Source organism: Equus asinus, chromosome 26 (genome assembly GCF_041296235.1).
Source record: "Equus asinus isolate D_3611 breed Donkey chromosome 26, EquAss-T2T_v2, whole genome shotgun sequence".
In the NCBI taxonomy this organism is placed as follows: Eukaryota; Metazoa; Chordata; class Mammalia; order Perissodactyla; family Equidae; genus Equus; species Equus asinus.
This window is the reverse complement of record NC_091815.1, coordinates 40,874,842-40,887,883: the sequence shown is the minus strand read 5'-3', so window position 1 is coordinate 40,887,883 and position 13,042 is coordinate 40,874,842. Positions and strand designations below refer to the sequence as shown.

General features: G+C 42.0%; 1 protein-coding gene across 6 annotated transcripts in view; it reads right to left on the bottom strand.

Moving 5' to 3' along the window:
• Positions 1–13,042, bottom strand: part of LOC106847389 (zinc finger protein 548-like) — a 41,247-nt gene that overhangs the window by 23,535 nt on the left and 4,670 nt on the right. For 4 of the 6 annotated variants that reach the window (XM_070498655.1, XM_070498657.1, XM_070498659.1 and 1 more), the window contains exon 1: positions 2,221–12,451. The exons of 1 other annotated variant lie outside the window; for it this stretch is intronic. The gene's annotated coding sequence lies outside the window, so the exon portion shown is untranslated. Of the gene's footprint in view, positions 1–2,220; positions 12,452–13,042 lie in introns of those variants that run through there. One more of the 6 variants, XM_070498656.1, reaches the window with a different exon arrangement.

Below are 13,042 nucleotides of genomic sequence, written 5' to 3'. Positions count from 1 at the left end.
CTGGTGAGTGATTAGAAGGATGATAAGACCCACACTGACATTACTGCCATCTTTACTGCTGCAATAAGATGCCTCAGCATCCACCTTATGACCCACCTCATGACCTCTTGGAGGCCTTGCTTACTCCTCCATCCTCCCTGTCACAGGCACACCACCTGATGACCACTGCACTTCTTCATCTGTCTTTGTGATGTCCACCACCACCACCACGACTGCCGTGCCCAACTTAGAGACCTAGTCCTTGGTCTACTTCAACCAAGGTTCTACTTCAACCATCTCATTGTTGAAACAAGGCAAAAAAAACCTGGAGCCTCCTTGACTTCCCCCATTCCATCCTACCTCCCAGGCTCACTTACTTGTCACAATATAAAATGTGGTCAGTTCTAGTTTCAAAACAGATTCAAAGGCCAAACTCTCATCCCACCTCCACAGCCACCAATCTTGTCCAGCCCCCACCAACACTCACCTGCACTGTGGTAGGAGCTTCCTCCCAGATCTCCCTGCCTACACCCTCACCCCTACTTCTTTCCTCCACTTGAGCCAGAGACAGCCTACTCAAATTGGACGAGATCACATCACTCCTCTGCTACAAACATTCCCTCACTCCCATCGCCCTGCACATTAGAGGCCCAGAAGCTGAGGCTGTCATTCCAGGCCTGATCCCTGGGCCACCCCACCACCCAAAGCCAGCTCCATATTCCCAGAAGATACAACAGAGACTTGCAGCTTCCTGAACATTCCAGCTCAGTCTCACCTGTAAACATTGAACAGTTTGGATCCTGTGCCCAGGACTCTCCGTCAAATGTTATCCCAACAGTTGTCAGAAAGGGAAACAGCACCGTACAACCTGAGAGTGAGGTCAGGACCTCTGGCCTGGTGAAATCACATTGTCCTCTCACCCAACAGTGGAAGGATAGGCGAAGAGTCTCAGAACATCAGCGTTCCCTATATGGTGATGTCAAAAACACTGAGGTGATAGTGAGTTGAGCAAAGGCCTGGGACACCCTCTACTCACCTGTGCAGGGTCCATAAACATTTCTGCCACCGACATGGGACCCCATAGGAAGAGGGAGGCCATGAGAAATGGGCAACCATAGTAGGATCCTACAGGCTGAGCTGCACCACCTCCTATGCCTGCCCTGGTACAAAGTGATCTCAGGCGGATGGATGGTCTAAGCTTAGCTCCTCAGACCTCACTGCTGCTTCTTACCAGCTGTGTGACTTTGAACAAGGACTGCACCTCCCTGAGCCTCATCTGTAAAATCGGGATAAGAATGGTTTCTACCTTACAGGGTTGATACTGATACCAAGCCTGCATGACAGACACTACAGATCAGCAATTACTGTCCACAGGATTAACAGTTTTGTTTATTATTTCAGTGCAAATGAAGTAATAGGATTTAGAAACTTGGGTATTTTTCCCACTTTTTGATGTTTAAAAAGATGTGATATATATATAAAGCCTTCCAGTGTAAGGAAATACCTAGAAGTAAATTTAAGTCCCTACCAATCATTAAGTGTTTGAATAAGTTTAACTTAATGAATATGTTCATCTCTAATTGTCTACCAGTTGTACATACTCAGATAAATACTGCTTAGCCGGTACTTAATAACAGTTTCACATGCTTTTAACTTATCCAGTTGTAAGGAGGAGCTGAGCACGCAAGTCAAGCTACTAGTCCTTTCAGCAACCGGCCTGCCTGCACCACAGTCCTCTGAGGGAGCCTGCAGAGGCCTTGACTGGACTGCGGACCATCGTCTTGCTCTGAAGCCTGGAGGAGGTGAGGCCGCAGTGCCCTCGTCTGGGACCCAGCTGCTCCACCAGTCTGGCTGACCTTTCCCTTTGTCCACAGGGAGCGGCCTGAGGGTTTGCTCAGCCTACAGCCTGGAGAATCGAAACCACCTCACACCTCAGTCTCCATCTCAGGCCAATTCCTTACCCATGTAGACCTTTCTTTCTAGAGACACGGGCCAGAACCCTCCAAGGAAGGCTGTCTCATTTCCGGAGGAAGCATCAGGGATGCCCACCTCCCGGTCCCTCGTCCCCCAAGTCTCAGCCCTCCCCTGCCTCAACACGGGGCCCATCTGAAACCACCACCTTCAGACACTCCCTCCTCCATCGGATCCCCAGAACACGCCCTGGTCCAGTCCACACCCTCCACCCTTGCACACCTGCAGCCCAGCCCTCTGCCTGCTCTCCGAACCTTCATGGCCACCTACCCAAGCGACGTCTTCACCTTCTCACGACTCCATCCCAAGACCTCTCAGAATCACCGCGTCCAGAAGGAACCCGTCATCTTCTCCGTGAAGCCCGTTCCCTGCACTCACTTCACCATCTCTGTTCTTTTCAAGGTTCAGGCAAAAAGAAACTGGGGATGCTTCTCTCCCTACTTTTGCTCACCGCCACACTGCACGCAGCAGAGAATGCTGTGACCCTAAAAGTCGGTCCCAAATCCCATCACATACCTGCTCTACGCCACGGCTGTAGGCCAGCGCCTCCGTCACCCCCCGGACTCCACTGCCCTGTCCTCCACCCCGTCTGGCCCCTTTAGGCGCCTCTCTGGGCACGTCCCGCCGCTTCTCCCGCGTCACAACGCCCCGCTGCGGGCGGGACTCCTCCTCGCCCCCGCTCCCTGCGGACAAGACGGCCCCCGGCGCCCCCGAGACTGCTGACCCCGGAGCCCCCGCAGCCTCGGCCCGGCCGGCCCTGACGGAGCCCCGTCCACACCTCAGCCCAGCGGCTCCCACGGCACCGCGCCCGCCCCTCCACCCGGACCCCGAGGCCGCGCCCCTCCACCCGGGCTCCAGCGCTCGGAGGCGGGAGTCGGGCCGGGGGAGGCCCGGGGACGCGCCACCCACTCCAGGCGACGCCAGCGGAGCGGCCTCCGCCACCGACCGGCGGACCGGCGGACCGGCGGACCGGCGGGGCCGGGAGCAGGGCCGCCGCGTCCCCACCGGCTCTGTCGGGCCTCACAGCCGCCTCTGCGCTGCGGGGACAACGTCCCTTCTCGAACTTTCCCATCCCTGAGATCCCAACCCAGGGTTCCGGAGTCCCAGAACAGCTAAAAAGACCCGAAAGCACCTATGCCACCCGACAGCACGACGGCACCGCCGGGAGTGCAGCGCGGACGGGCCGCGCACGCGCAGAGCCGGCTGTAGGCGGAGTCCGCGTTGTTGCTGTTGGTCCTCACCGCGCGCTGCCGACCCTTCCGGGGGATGCGGTCCCCACGCCGTTTCCCGCGCTGTCTCAGAAGGTAGCGGGTTCGTGACTCTGGGCACAAAGGCCAAGAGCCACCGTGTCGGGCCCTGGGAAATGGAGTTGCGGGGCTCCTACCTGGTAGGGGCTGCTCCGAGTCTTAAAGGAGTCGTTCCAGATATCCTTGGGGTGCAGTCTAGGACGTCACGGAAATATTTACAGACTTATTCTTACAAATTCTATGAATGGGAGCCTATTTCCAAAGGGTACTCATCCAAAGGGGCTCCCAAACCATGTCCGTCGGCGGCCACTCATCCTGGTCAGTTATCTTCTTGTTTGTCAAATACAGGTAGACTGAAGATTTGGAGTCATTTTTATACTCGTCAGTAGCTTCGGTTGGGGACAATAAGAGAAGACTCCAGATATGGCTATGACAGGGAAGGTGGAGGAGAGATGTCAGGAGGCACTGAAATAGGTAGAAATCGTGACGCTGTGCCTCCTTCCTGCTGAAAACGTCTTTCGTTCCTCTTAATCAGTGATAGTGTTCTCAGCTGGCAAACAATATTGTTATTCAGATATTACAGTATATCTGATCTATTTCTCTCTTAAGAATCCGAAAGCTTTCTGAAAAGAACGACTTATCACATGACTTTCCTGCAACGACAGTGTGTCCTATTGTAATAGTGGGACCAAATGTGCAAAAGGGGCATCTGATGCCTGAGATAAAGATTTGGGAATCCATAATCTCATCTCCTTGTTGGGAAGTGATATATCATTGCCCCTGTAATCTCTGCAACAGTATCAGCACAGGGAATGGAGATTATGTCTGGAAAACACTTCCAAGATGGAAAGTACTAAACTTATTAATAATTAGTTTTCAAAGATACTAGGTAGAAATAGAGAAAAATATCTGATGGGTAAAAAAAATGTTAAGATCTCAGTGAAGAGTAAGCGAGAGGCAGTGAAGTTCAAGAAGTCAGAGAATGAAACTGAATGAAAAGCCTGATTTTTGGCCAAAGTCCAAGGATGTGAACTAGTATCAACCAATTATGAGAGATCATTTCGTATTAGTATACATGCCCTGAAAGTGAACCCATCAACAAAGCCTCACCCCAGCAATTAAGCTTCTCAGAGTTGGCAAATGTTTTCTAGTCCCAAGTTTCAAAGATTCAACCAATTAGTGATCAAGCCAGGGAACAGCCAATCATCAAGTGTCTCTCTTCAGTGACTGGCTTCTGATAGTCAACAGGTCAACAGTAGTGACCACACAAACACACCTGAAACTCCCGTCGTCTTTAAAACCCCAGCTTCAGAAAGTTAACCTATCCCTGAATGTCAGACTTCCCAAAAGCTCACATAAGAGCAGCACCTGCTTTGGGAAACTGCTGACAACTATGGCTCTCCCTTCATGCAAAAAGAGAGTTCACCATTTTTGCATCAGATTTCAAGTTCAACTGACTGTTAGTTCACAATTTGCAATGCTTTCCCTGGCCAATTCTGTTTATGATTAGTTAGGAGTTCAGACTTGTGAATAACATAAACTGACTCAGACGTAAGCTTGTAAAATGCAAAGGTTTTGATTCTTGTGAAGGTTGATGTTAGCCACTTTTCATGTTTACTGAATAGCAAAGTACCAAAATGCATGTATAAACTTGTGATGAGTTGTCTGAAAAGTCGGCATTATTAGATGAGGAAAAACTCCTTTTAAAGGTCTTTGTGTCGTATGCAATTGTTCACTCAACATTGAAAATGATGGCTAATCAGATATAAACCAGCATATACCGAGTTGAACATAAGAAATGTATGATTTCCTCAACTAATAGCAAAGAAAATGATTAAAATAATACTTTTGAGAGAAATTTGATGAAGATAAAATATAACCATAACAGAAATTCTAATAGCCTTCCACACTGTATATCATCCTTACTCCTCCAGCTCACAATGCTACTGTTGAGCGTGTCTCATTAAGAAATGTTCACTGGGGGGCTGGCCCAGTGATGTAGTGAAGTTCGTGCACTCCACTTTGGGGGCCCAGGGTTTGCAGGTTTGGATCCTGGGCATGGACCTACACCTGGCTCATCAAGACATGCTTGTGGCAGCATCCCACATACAAACCAGAGGAGAACTGGCACAGAGTTAGCTCAGGGCCAATCTTCCTCACTGAAAAAAAATAATAAAATAGATAACTTCTAAACATTGCTTTAAAAAAAATGTTCAGTGGACAAAGGAACAAAATGGATGTGACTACTGCAGAAGCTATGTGACAATGTAAATGGAATGTAAACCATAACTGCAAGGAGTTTGGTAAGCAAATTCTGCAAAACAAGGAACTTTCAAGGAGAGGCAAACTATTAGAGAAATATAACTAAAGAAAGCATTTAAATACTTAAAATTCATTTCAGATAAACAACAAGTAATCTTTGTAAATATATCCTATGCAATATTTTTCTTTTGATCTTAGTGTACATACGGATAAGGAATTAGAAATAATCAAATTTAACTTTGCCAAATATTACTTACTAAATCTTATCATCCTATTCTTCCTCATCATACCTACTAACCCACTCAAATAATTTTTGCTCCTCATTCTCTGAACTGTAAGTACTGCTGGTTGGGAGGCCTTTGTTCTCAAAGGATGGAAAGCCTCCTCCAGGATATTATTAACAGTGAACTTGAACAAAAGACATCTATTTGGTTGTTTGGGGCTCTTTGTGCCCCTTAGGCAAAACCAGATTGCTCTTTGGAAAAATATTCAGGTCCTTTGCCCATTTTTCAATTGGATTTTGTTACTTTTGCTATTAAGTTTTATGAGTTCCTTATATACTTTGGATATTAACCCCTCTTAAGATATATGGTTTGCAAATATTTTCTATCATTCTGTAGGTTGCCGTTTCATTTTGTTGTTTCCTTTGCTGTGCGGGAACTTGTTAGTTTGATGTAGTCCCATTTGTTTCTTTTTGCTTTTGTTGCTTGTGCTTTTGGTGTCAATTCCAAAAAATCATTTCCAAGACTAATGTCATGGAGCCTTCCCCTCGTTTTCTTCGAGTTATACTGTTTCAGGTCTTAGTTTAAGTCTTTAATCCATTTTTGGGTTCATTTCTATATGGTGCAAGATATGGGTCCAATTCCATTCTTTTGCATGTAGGTATCATTTTCCTATCATTTATTAAAGGGACTATCCTTTCCCCACTGTATATTCTTGGTGTGACTGTAAAAAATTTACTTGACTTTATATATGGGGGTATTTCTGGCTCTCTCTTCTGTTCCATTGGTCTATGTGTCTGTTTTTATGCCAGTACCAGACTGGGTTTCGTTACTGTAGCTTTGTAATATAGTTTGAAGTCAGGAAGTTTGATGCCTTCAGCTTTGTTCTCCTTACTCAAGATTTAGCTACTCAGGGTCTTTTGTTGTTCCATACAAATTTAGGACTGTTTTTTCTATTTCTGTGAAAAAATGTCATTGGAAAAATTGATAGGGATTGCACTCGTGTAGATCGCTTTGGGTAGAATGGACATTTTAACTACTAATTCTTTCAATCAATGAACATGGGATAGCGTTCCATTTGTGTCTTTGGTTTCTTTCACCAACGTTTTATACTTTCTACTGCCAGATCTCTCACCTCCTTGGTTAAATTTATTCAAAAGTATTTTATTCTTTTTGTTGCTGTTGTGTGATTTTTTTGGTTAATGTCTTGTTCAGATAATTTGTTGTTAGTGTATAGAAACACAAAACTAATTTATGTTGATTTTGTATTCTGAACCTTTACAAAATTCGTTTATTAGTTTTAAGGTTTTTTGGTAGTGCCTTTAAAGTTTTCTCTATATAAGATCATGTCAACTGCAAACAGACATCTTTATTTCTTCCTTTCCAATTTGGATGCCTTTTAGTTCTTTTGCTTGCCTAATTGCTCTAAGACTTCCAGTACTATGTTAAATAAAAGTGGAGAGAGTGGGCATCATTGTCTTGTTCCTGATCTTAGAGGAAAGGGTTTCAGCTTTTCACCATTGAGTATGCATTCAACGGTGCATTTGTCATATATGCCTTTTATTATGTTCAGGTATATTCCTTCTATACTTAATTTAAGGATTTTTATCATGAAAGGATGTTGAATTTTGTCAAATGCTTTTTCTGCATCTATTGTAATGAGCACATGATTTTTATCCCTCATTTTGTTAATGTAGAGTATCACATTTATTGTTTTGCATATGTTGAGCGACCCTTGCATCCCAGGGATAAATCCAATTTAATCATAGTGTATAATCCTTTTAAGATGCTGTTAAATTTAGTTTGCTACCATTTTGTTGAGGATTTTTGTGTCTATGTTCATCAGTCTCCAAATGTTTAAAGGTAAGAGAGACTTCTGGAAGAAGAATGGGAGTGAGCCGTGAGTTTTGATCAAAAACAGTGAATGCAAGTCTAGAATAATATCCTTAAAGAATGAAGTAACAATAATCTTTTAATTCAAGATCTTTTTTCTATGCAATATATTATTTAAAAGAGAAATTAACACTCATAGTCAAAATGCCCAAAATGAAGACATTATGCTAAGTGGAATAAGCAAGTCACAAAAGGACAAATATTATATGATTACTCTTATATGGGGTTCCTAGACTAGCCAAATTCAGAGAAAGTAGAATCATCGTTTCCAAGGGTCGGGAGGAGTGGAGATGGGGAGATAGTGTTCAATGGGTACAAAAAGAGGTTCAGTTGGAGGGGTTGGCCCCGTGGCCGAGCGGTTGGGTTCGCGCGCTCCGCTGCAGGTGGCCCAGTGTTTCGTTGGTTCGAATCCTGGGTGCGGACATGGCACTGCTCATCAGGCCACGCTGAGGCAGCGTCCCACATGCCACAACTAGAAGGACCCACAACGAAGAATGTACAACTATGTACCGGGGGGCTTTGGGGAGAAAAAGGAAAAAATAAAATCTTTAATAAAAAAAAAAAAAAAAAAAAGAGGTTCAGTTGGAGATGAAAAAGTTCTGGAAATGGATGGTGGTGATGACTGTATAACATCAATGGACTAAACACCACATACAATGGTTAATTTTGTGTTTCTACCTGGCTAGGCTATGGCACCCACATATTTGGTTAGACATTACTCTGGATGTTTCTTTCAGGGTTTTTTTAAGATAAGATTAACATATAAAATCAGCAGACTTTAAGTAAAGCAGATTACCTCCATTATGTGGGTAGGCCTCATCCAATCATTTGAGGGCATTAATAGAAAAGAGGTGATCTACATAAGCAAGAAGGAATTTTTTGCTAGCTTCCTTTGGACTTTCACTGCAATTCTTTCCTCAGTCTCCAGCCTGCCAGGTTACCCTGAAGATTTTGGACTTGCCAAGCCAACACAATCATGTTATCCAATACTTTAAAATAAATAAATCTCTCTATATACGTATGTATAGACACACACACACCAGTTTTGTTCTGTTTCTCTGGATAATTCTGACTAATTACAACAGAACTGAACACTTAACAAGAGATTAAAATAGTACATTTTATATTATGTATATCACTATAAAAAATGATAAACTATTTTAAAAGTTTCTAAGAATTTTTATGACCCAAAGGCGTAACATGAAGACACTAAAAAAAAGTATTCAAATATGAAGAGAAAATTCTAGAATGATGCTTTGGTGGATATTTGTGTAGAAGGCAGATAGTTCATAAAGTTTTATGGACAATCTCTTCATATGTAACTTAAATTTGAGTGACTTGTCTTATACTTCACTTCCTCACTTTAAAGAACTCTTATGCTCAGAGTTATTGTCCACACTTAAAAGCTCTTTTAGCATTTATACACGATGCAGCTCTAATACATGATGCAGTCTTGCTTATTCTTGGAAAACTAAAACTTGTCTGTTGATGCTGTATTTTTTATTAGAATAGCCAAAGGGAGTGTCCCAATCAAATTCCCCAAATTCCATGAGATAATTTACAGTTTTGTGTAATTATTCACAGCAACACAAATCCTACCTGATAGATTCTATTTCACTTGGACATAAAATAATCTCTGTTTGCTGCCGTAGAACCCATTAACAGGTAAGGTCAGGGGAAATTACACATGAAGACAGGGAAGTGTCAAGAAGAAGAAGAGCAAAGCCAGTGAGAGCTCATCATTCCAATGAGAGGGATATGACTGCCAAGGAGGGGGGCAGGTGCATAAGTAAATTAATTGCTCTGTTTTGTGCTTTAACATAAATCCCTTAAAATTTAGTTTAGTCTTACTAAAATACATTCTCATACAAGATTACACATTGGTAAGTAGCTAGACAGGAACTGCACTGAAAAGGGCTCAAGGGATACAGTGTGCAACTGCCTCATGGGGACTCTGGTTTGCTATTTTGCAAAGATTTATGTTTAAGAAAGATGTCAACTTCTTTCCTAGTTGTAAATCCTGGAAGAAATTAGTCAATGAAATGAAAAGGACTACAGAATAGAACATATACATGGAAACAAGGAATATATAGAGAATATGTGCAATTTTATAAAAATGGGACAGTAGTCCTCAAAATGTGGTTGCTCCACAGTAGCAACATCATCAACTGGGAACTTGTTAGAAATATGAATTTTCTGCTCTACCTCTGACTCAGTCAGAGCCGTTGGGGGGTACAGCCCAGCAATCTGTGCCTTTCATCAAATTCTGATGGAAGTTAAAGTTTGAGAAGCACAACAAAAGAAAACCAAGAATAATGTGAGGGCACTAGACATAAGAAAAATATTTAAGCTTAATATTTTGGTGCTGACATTTTGGTGGATCTTGAAAATTCTGAATTACCATATGATCCTTATCTCCCAGCAATTCCATTCCTTTGTATATACCAAAAGAAATAAATGCAGGGACTCAAACCAAAGTTCAGAGCAGCATTTCTGACAATAGGCAAAAGGTGGAAACAATTCACATATCCATCAACAGATGAATGCAAAATTAAAATGCTGCACACATACAATGGAATGTTGTTCAGTCTTTAAAAGGAAGGAAAGTCTCACACACATTACAACAGGAATGAACCTTGCAAACATGCATAAATGAGCCAGACACAAAAGGACATTGTATGATTTTGCTTCTATGATGTACCTAGAATAAGAAAATTCACAGAAAGTATAATACAGATTACAAAGGCTGGAGATGGGGTGAGGAATGAGGATTATTTACGGGGTACAGAGTTTCTGCTTGGCATGATGAACAAGTTCTGGAAATGGATAGTGGTGAGGCTCGCACAACATTGTGAATATTTAAAAAAGATGCCAAGTTTTTTCCTAGTTGTAAATCCTAGTTATAATCCTAGCTGTGAATGTACTCAAGGCCACTGAATTGTACACTGGAAAATGGTTAAAAGGGTAAATTTTATGTTATATATATTTTATCACAATAGTAAAAAAAAAAAACAAAAAACTATCAAGGTTACTAAAAACAAGGAAACTGTCACAACCAGGAGGAGCCAAAGGAGACATGAGGGCTAAATGTAATGTGGTCTCCTAGAAGGAAGCCCGGAACAGAAACTGGATTTAGGTAAAAACTAAGGAAATGTGAATCAAGCATAGACTTTTGCTATTAATAATTGATCAATACTCATTAATTGCAAGAAATTTACTACATTGATGTAACATGTTAACAGTAGGGAAAACTGGGTGTGGGATATATGGAAACTCCCTGTATTATCTTAGCAGTTTTTCTCTAAAACAATCTAAAATTAACTGTTCAAACAATCGCAATGAAAAGAATAAAATACCTTGGGATAAACTTAACCAAGGAAGTGAAGGATCTATACAATGAAAACTACAAGACTTTCTTGAAAGAAATAGGCGATGACATAAAGATATGGAAAAACATTCCTTGCACATGGATTGGAAGAATAAACATAGTTAAAATGTCCATACTACCTAAAGCAATATACAGATTCAATGCTATCCCAATCAGAATCCCAAGAACATTCTTCACAGAAATTGAACAAACAATCCTAAAATTCATATGGGGGAACAAAAGACCACGAATTGCTAAAGCAATCCTGAGCAAGAAAAACAAAGCCGGCGGAATCACAATCCCCGATTTCAAAACATACTACAAAGCTACAGTGATCAAAACAGCATGGTACTGGTACAAAAACAGGTCCACAGATCAATGGAACAGAATTGAAAGCCCAGAGATAAAACCACACATCTATGGACAGCTAATCTTCGACAAAGGAGCAGAGGGCCTACAATGGAGAAAAGAAAGTCTCTTCAACAAATGGTGCTGGGAAAACTGGACAGCCACATGCAAAAGATTGAAAATTGACCATTCTTTTTCACCACACACCAAAATAAACTCAAAATGGATCAAAGACCTAAAGATTAGGCCTGAGACAATAAGTCTTTTGGAAGAGAATATAGGCAGTACACTCTTTGACATCAGTTTCAAAAGAATCTTTTCGGACACTGTAACTCCTCAGTTGAGGGAAACAATAGAAAGAATAAACAAATGGGACTTCATCAGACTAAAGAGCTTCTTCAAGGCAAGGGAAAACAGAATTGAAACAAAAAAACAGCTCACTAATTGGGAAAAAATATTTACAAGCCACTTATCCGACAAAGGGTTAATCTCCATAATATACAAAGAACTCACACTGCTTAACAACAAAAAAACAAACAACCCAATCAAAAAATGGGCAGAGGACATGAACAGACATTTCTCAAAAGAAGATATGAATATGGCCAATAGACACATGAAAAGATGTTCATCATCGCTAATCATCAGGGAAATGCAAATCAAAACTACACTAAGATATCACCTTACCCCCGTTAGATTGGCAAAAACATCCAAAACCAAGAACGACAAATGTTGGAGAGGTTGTGGAGAAAGAGGAACCCTCATACACTGTTGGTGGGAATGCAAACTGGTACAGCCACTATGGAAAACAGTATGGAGATTTCTCAAAAAGTTAAAAATAGAAATACCCTATGACCCAGCCATCCCATTACTGGGTATCTATCCTAAGAACCTGATATCAGATATCTCAAGAGTCCGTTGCACCCCTATGTTCATCGCAGCATTATTTACAATAGCCAAGACGTGGAACCAGCCTACATGCCCAGAAACTGATGATTGGATAAAGAAGATGTGGTATATATACACAATGGAATACTACTCAGCCATAAAAAAAGACGAAATTGGCCCATTCACAACAATGTGGATGGACCTCGAGGGCATTATGTTAAGCGAAATAAGTCAGTCAGAGAAAGACGAACTCTATATGACTCCACTCATAGGTGGAAATTAGTATATTGAGAAGGAGATCTGATCGGTGGTTACCGGGGAAAAGGGGGGGTGGGGGGAGGGTACGGAGGGGGAAGTGGTGTACCCACAACATGACTAACAAAAATGTACAACTGAAATTTCACAAGCTTGTAATCCATCATAACATTAATAAAAAAAAAAAAAGTAGGTAAAAAAAATAAATAAATAAAAAATAAAAAATAAAAAAAGTTAATGAATTTGGACAGTTTGCCAAAAAAAAATTACAGATAACAAATAAGCATATAAAAAGATACTCAATATCATTAGTCATTAGAGAAATGCAGATTAAAACCACAAAACCATGACACAGTTATTTAAATTGCTAACAAAAAAAAAGACTGGTGGGGCCAGCCCCATGGCCTAGTGGTTAAGTTCAGCATGCTCCACTTTGGCAGCCCAGGTTCAGTTCCCAGGTGCAGACCTACACCACTCATTGGCAGCCATGCTGTGGCAGCAACCCACATACAAAACAGAGAAAGACCGGCAAAGATGTTAGCTCAAGGTGAATCTTCCTCAAACAAAAAGAGGAAGATTGGCAACAGATGTTAACTCAGGGCCAATCTTCCTCA